Genomic DNA, 7,734 nt, shown 5'->3' on the forward strand with positions numbered 1-7,734 from the left:
CCTGTATAGGTATGCACCTATTAATTATAATTGTTCTACAAACAGGGACTGGAAGAACGACGACGACGTTTATATCTCGCGTATTTTATACATTTCTAGTCCGGAACTAAAATATGCGCCTACAACACTTGGATAGCACATTTTTCGTGACATTAAATATTTGTTTTAAGTCTTAAAAGTAAATTTAAGCCCCAAAAGAATATAAAAACAAACTTACTTTAATTATCGACTCCTTCGGCGGAATCCGTGACGTGTGTGAACTGCGACGCCCATGAGGAAACGCTCTAGAATACAGCCAGAACTTAGAATATTGTGATTTATGAAAAATAAAATTATACGAAACACAGTAATTTTTTTGCTCATATCTTATTTGCTTATTGAAATTTTAGAATTTTTAATCGACTGTGTCTTCTGCAACGACTTTGAGATTTGCCATAGATTAAATAAATAAATGATAGATATTATACTAGGTACGTCAATATGATGAATCCACGGATATAATATAATGCAACTTTTTATATCAAAGAGTTCTGTGTTAAGGACCAATTTGTTCATTGAATTTTGATAAGACAATAAACCAAAATAGTTCATAATTTTGAATTTGAATTATAATAATATGATATTGGTATTATTTAAATAAAATTATTATTTTCGTTTATCAATTTAATTATTGATTGAGGTGGTGAATAGATATCAGAGGCACAAGAATATTTTTATAAGAGCATATTGTATTTTATGAATTATTAAATAAAAATGTGATTACTGGATTTTAAAGTTAACATAAAGCCATAAACGTATACAGTAAATTCATCAAATACTATAATACCAACTATATTTTTACAATGATGTGTGTTTTTTTTTTTTTAAATATTTTTAATTATTTTTTCTTGTGGTCTGTGTATACGATAAGTATTTGTAATAAAGATTCAATTTTCATATATAATATTATATTATAGGCACTCAGTATGTAACCATATGTTTATTTTTAGTTTAATTTAATTGTAGGTATTTAGTAAATAATAATAGGTATACGAAATTGTGTTTTCGAATAGCAATTTATTGTTTGTATTAATAGGGAACTAAAATTGTGTAAATTATGTACAAATGTATTTTTGGTGTTTTAAGGCTGCTGTAAGATCAATTTATGAGAATCCTTGCATTAAATAATTGTTAGGATTATTTGATATGAATAATTATTTTATTACATAATATGGGTTTATTACATATTGGTAAGTCGATCAGAAACTATATTTACACTGAATGTTAATAGTAAAAAGCTATTAAAAAATCTATTATTTGTATTTATTTGTTAATAATAATTAAGACTTAAATATTAGCAGTAATCTTGTTCCTTTCACAAAATGTTTTTTAATTATTTTTAATTTAATTTACATTTATCCCAAAGTGATCTCTGAATAATCATTCAATGATTAATTTAATAGTTACATTCTCGGTTACATTTATTGGATTATAAATTAAAATAAACTACAGTTTCCAGCTTCTACTCAACATTATTTTATATTTTATTTTATGTTTTTAATTTTTTAAACGCAGTCTGCACTGTGTGTTGGTGATTTTACACGTAATACGTTTTGAAAACGTCCAGAAAAGAGTTTGTTTTAAGACTGTCTGTCTTGATAACAACTAATTTAATTTAGAGTGTATTGTTATATTATATTATAATGAAATTAATAATTATAGTAAAATATATAATTGCAAGACATTTAATACCTATATCTATAGCCATCTAGGGTATAAACTACACTAAAAAAGGTGTAAGTATGATAATAAAATATATGAGGTGTATAATGTATTTATGTATATAAAAATATAAAATATAAAGATTAATAACATTATATTGTTTTAAATACTTCGCGCAAACCTAAGGTGATACCCGGCGTATAGTATAACATGCAAAAAGGTGAATGTAAAATAGTAGGTAATAATATGAAAACAAACTTACTCGTAAACATCTACTCTTCCGGTGAAACGTAGCTAGAGTGCCACCATCGCCGAAGAAACAGCTATCTTCATCCATCTTCATCTAATCCTCTCACTCCGATGAGCTGAAACTTGAATGTATCGAAATATTTTATGAAAATAACCTGAACAAACAAAATTTGCGAATTTATAATAATGTATAATACATTAGTATTGCTGAAATTATTAGAATTGTTAACCGTCGCCGACGAATTTCGACAATTGACGATTGCCATAGATATCATAAAATATATTATTTACTATGATAAATTCAAAGAACTTATATATTATTATATAAGTACTCAGTATACCTATACGGTATATTTATAAATAGTATTTACAGAAATCTTTGTGATCTGCAATGCACCTATTCTGGTTTTCTATTTCAATTATAGTTCGCATGCCAAATTTAACTATACAAACTGGTCCGCAAGTTTATAGACATTCTAATACATTCTCCCGCCAGTGCCAATAGACAAAGTGTTTGAGAAGTTATATATTTTTGGTACCTAATTAATTTACAATATGAATTATTATAAGTTACCTATGTAGGTACTTGTCCAAAACTCGACTACCTGCAAATCATTGGTTTTTATGGTATAGCCTTACGAAGTTCACGATTTTCGGTGTTTTACGCATCCGTACAACGCTTAAAGTTTACCGAGCTTAAGTATTACAAATTAATTTGTTTTTTAATCTAAGTAAATCAACGTTTTAAAATTGATGATGCAAAAATAATTCTGACACCCACCCATGGTGGTTTTACATAACAAGTCGAGGGATGTTATAGATTTTAATTGTTCGAGTAAGCGCAGTGTGGTACACCGGGTACATATGAAAATACCAAAAATTTCAATTAGTTATAATACATATAACTTAAAAATAAGACTGACCGCCAAGTTCAGACTTCCCTGTCGTTTTCAGTTAAAAACTAATGATTTCCGGCAATTATTTTTTGCAATATCGTTCTTAATTCGTTACTTGTAATATATACATATGCCTATTTTAAAAATATTATTCGTTGGTAATTGAAACGTCTAAAATATATTATCATATACAAATAATAATAATTCAACTTAACCGGCTACGGTATTAATAATATTTAATAATATCAATATAAATATAGTATACAATATCCTAGGCTGAAAAATCGTCTTCACTTAAAATCGTTTTTCGTATACTATGATATTATATCATTGAATTCAAATTTAACACTATCCATAACAGTCACCCACATGTAACCTACTGTTCAGCAGAGTCACTGCCAATTTTTTTTTTTAGATTCTGAGGGAAACGATGAATGTATTGATTTTACAATGATGTGTGTTTTTTTTTAAATTTTTTTTTGTGTCTGTCATCACCTTTTAGGACAGTAAAAGTGCTTGAATTTTCTTTAACAGTAACTTTTCTGATAGGAAAGTGAATCTAGTTGGTACTATGGGGGGGTCAAAAGTAAAATTTTCCCAGTAGTTTTCAAAAGCGACGTGAAAAACAAAGGAAAAACAGGAATTTTTTACGCAAAGTCCGTTTTCGAGAAAATCAATTTTGGTTTTTAGTGCAAGTCTAAAACAAATGACCGTAGGTACATTAAATTTTGACTGAATGCTTATATTAGCATTTTCTATACACCATAACATTTTCCAAATATTTTGACTTATTTTGAGCTGTTTACGGACATTTTCAGTTTCCATTTTATTTTAGTTTTTTTTTCTATAAATATCAATAAAATGTTATTTGTTGGTTAAAAAAGCTTGAAAATTTAATAGAAGGCTCCTAGGTTATTGTTTCAAAGGCAGATGAAAAAAATTAAAAATCCTTAGTCATGGTTTTTATTTATAAGCATTTCAAGTTCAAATATTGACAAAATACGGAAAAATCTCGAAAATTATCAAATTATTTTGAGCTGAGAATTCATAAAAATTTTTCTTTTTCAATCTAAGATTCGAAAATGTAATACAAGATTATCCATAAGTTTACCTACCTATATCAAAAAAATATGTCTACAAGAAAGTCAAATTAAATTTTTATGAACGTATAATTCATATTTTTACAACATTTGATATTCACTCGATTTCTCATGAACCGATATTCTTATTTTGTTGTCATTAAAAAACGTATGACTGTAGATACTTGAAAATTTCACTGAATGTTTATATTAGCATTTTCTATACACGATAACATTTTGAAAATAATTTGACTCTTTTTGAGCTGTTTACGGACATTGTCAGTTTTCAATTATATTAGTTTTTTTTTTTTCTATAAATATCAATAACATTTTATTTGTTGGGTAAAAAAGCGTGAAAATGTAATATAAGGCTGCTGATATATCGTTCTAATAGCAGTTAAAAAATATTAAAAATACATAGGCTCAATTTTTATTTATAAGCATTTAAAGTTCAAATTTTGACAACATTTATCAAATGTATAATTTAATAATTATTTTGTAGTTAAAAATTTATAAAATTATCAACTTTTGTAGCTAAGGATTAAAAATTTAAAACAAGGTTCCACGTAAATAGGTTATATATAAATTACTTTATTCACTATAATATCATCAAATATACTTGGTAAAATCATAGGCTGACTGACCGTTTTCGCTCAGAATCGTTTTTCTTATACAATGATATTATATCATTGAATTCAAATTTAACACCATCCATTACAGTGACCCACTTGTAACCTACTGTACAGCAGAGCGACATCCACTCACCCATCATTTTTTAATTGACCTCCCTTTTTATTTAATTCTTGATAAACGAGTTTTGGATAAGTACCTACCTACATAATAGGTACCTGTCCTACCTATATTAATTAAAAACTATTTTTAACACGACGTATTTACTTATTTTTGTCTTTTAGTTTATCTAATTTTGTATGATTAAAATATGTTTCCTTTATACCCAAATAATTTTTAAGTACCTACAAATAATATAGAACTCAAATTTATTTTAACAATAAATACTTTTATTAATACAGTGTTGACTTGCAGATAGGTAGTAATAAATTAACTGTACTTCAGGATTACATGCATTCAGGTGAATAATTATAAGATTGCAATGATAGATGTAAGATGTAAGATGTATTGTTGATTCATCAATACGATGCTGGGTGGACTTGAGGACTTCCCATGTTCAGCTACCGTCGTCGACCCGTTTTGTGGCACAGTGGAAACTTCGTACAGCTGACTGTTCGACAAAGACACTGTAATATTATTTGAAAAATATTATTTTTACTTAATCGTAATAACTGAGTATAATGAGTTTAATATTATATTATATTACAATAAATATTAAGTACCTATATTATTAGCTTCTAATAATTGGAACGTCATTTTTTGTAGATATTGATCCGGACAAAATGATGCTGGCCCAGCGCTATGCCACGGTTTATGGCGTACCTATCTGATGAAATTGTTGGAGACTCTTTTAAACTGGGCAATCTGATAAACGGTGACGTGATCGTTACTTCGCGGCCATCATAGGGTAGACCAGAATACACAAAAATGTAGGTCATAGGGCTGTCGGCTGTATGTATGATAAAGTCCTGGAAGTGGGAATTACAATAGCCCCTAAAATGCTGTTACACCTCAACCTTAATAAAAACAAAGAATGATTAAAAAATGGCAACGGAATTGGCCTACAAATCTGAAAATAAGTTTATGGACAGATAACTTCTCAACGTAATATTATGACCGATCCAATAATAACTTTCCATAGGTACACAGACCTATGTGCGACGGCTGCTCACCAACGTATCGATATCCACCAGATAACTTTGGTAAGTTTTCAAACTATACCGCTCATTCTTGCGGAATGCTAAAGAAAATTAATTTATATAGACGTTTTCAACTCACAGTTATGCAGATGGATGTCGACCGGTTTGGGAGCGACGTCTGATACGCCATTGTTCTAATGAATTCAAACATAAATAATATATTATTATAATATTTTTATATGTATATAGGTATGGTTAGGTATATTACATTAATTAAGTAGGTACTATATTAATATAGTCTATTAATTATTTTTTTACTATGCTTTTATTGTATTAAAATATACACAATGACATATAACTTACATTATTGGACCGGACATACAGCAACGTCGAGTTGAGGTACCTGTCCATAAACACATTTTCATCAGCAAAATATAATATAAAATATAAAGTAAAGAAATGCATAAAGAAAAAACTGTATTTATTCATACAATTTTTAAATCAAAAACATTAGAACAAGATAATGCTTTCTTGATAAATTAAAAATATTTGAAGATTTTATTTGTCATACGTTTACATGGCAATAGTAAAATTCTATTAAACCTATTAGGTACGTAAATAACATTTATTAATATGACAAATATTTAAAATTTCAAAAAAGGGGGACCCTCGTGTTAATACCCCTCACTTTGTTTTTTGGATAGCGCTGGGAGTTTTTGTGCACAAACGTCGGGACCTAGTGCACATTTCTGCACAAACGATGCACAAACGTTTGGCACCTTAAAAATTTCAATTTTTCAAAAAGTGGTTGTATCATTTCAATGCCCCCCCCCCCACTTTATTTTTTGGATAGCGCTGGGAGTTTTTGTGCACAAACGTCGGGATCTGGTGCACATTTCTACACAAACGATGCACAAACGTTTGGCAAATTCAAAAATCCAAATATTCAATGTGGGGGGGGGGGGCTACCGTTTAAATGCCCCCCCCCCTCATTTTGTTTTAGGGATAGAGCTTTCAGTTTTTGTGCACAAACGATTGGACTTGGTGCACATTTCTGAACAAACGATGCACAAACGTTTGGCGTGGTCAGAAGTTCAAATTTCGAAAGTGGGGAGGCCATTGAAATGGACCTATCTCAGTGACACTGCCATAGTTTTTTTTTTTTTTTTTTATGGGGTGTACTATTAACGAATTAAATTACAAAGACTTTTTCGGACATTTATTTATCGTATGAGATTACGTTATTTTTTAAAACGAATAGCAAAATATACGTTAGTTAAATTTTAAAAACAGCTGCGAGACCTTGGATGAACGTGGAAATAGAGGATATTATCCTCTATATCTACCTCAATATTATTTTTGCTTTCGGTCGTGCCGCTGAACACTTACACACTTTACTTTGAATTCAGAAAGGCCAAGTGCGGCGACCAGGGTAATATAATTATTATCATAACGTAGAGTTGATATAGATACTCAAATTTTCTCCAAACTACGAGCATTCTCTAAGCTCCCAGCCACAGTGTAAACAATATGTGTGTCACCGTACTCTTATGCCGATCGATATTTTCTTAAGCCTAAATGAGCGCGGTGTTGCTCTCTATTCTTTTTTTTTTTTTTGATTAACGCTAACGACTTGCTACTAATGAGTTGATTAATCTGGGGGGGAGGGGTATCTACTATGGATGGAGATGTGAGCAGGGCACGGCGAGAACGGTCTCTCTCCGTGTTTTTAACTACATTAACATCATAGCTGAAAAGAAACACGTAATTAACGAAAAATGGACATTTTAACCAGCTTTGTGGACGATAATTTTCATTCACGATGTTTACATTGTTACGTAATAATATAACTCAGTGCGTATATCGTGGAAGCTATCATTAGACAACGAGTACGACGAGTACGTTTTATAGAAATATTTTACATTTTTTATTTTTATTGTGTGGGTAGTGAATGTACGATTTTATAAAATTATATTATATTATAATTTATTATAAATTAATTTATTAGCTGTTCATTTGTATTTGTTTTTTTTTCCGAAA

Source organism: Metopolophium dirhodum, chromosome 9, assembly GCF_019925205.1.
Source record: "Metopolophium dirhodum isolate CAU chromosome 9, ASM1992520v1, whole genome shotgun sequence".
In the NCBI taxonomy this organism is placed as follows: domain Eukaryota; kingdom Metazoa; phylum Arthropoda; class Insecta; order Hemiptera; family Aphididae; genus Metopolophium; species Metopolophium dirhodum.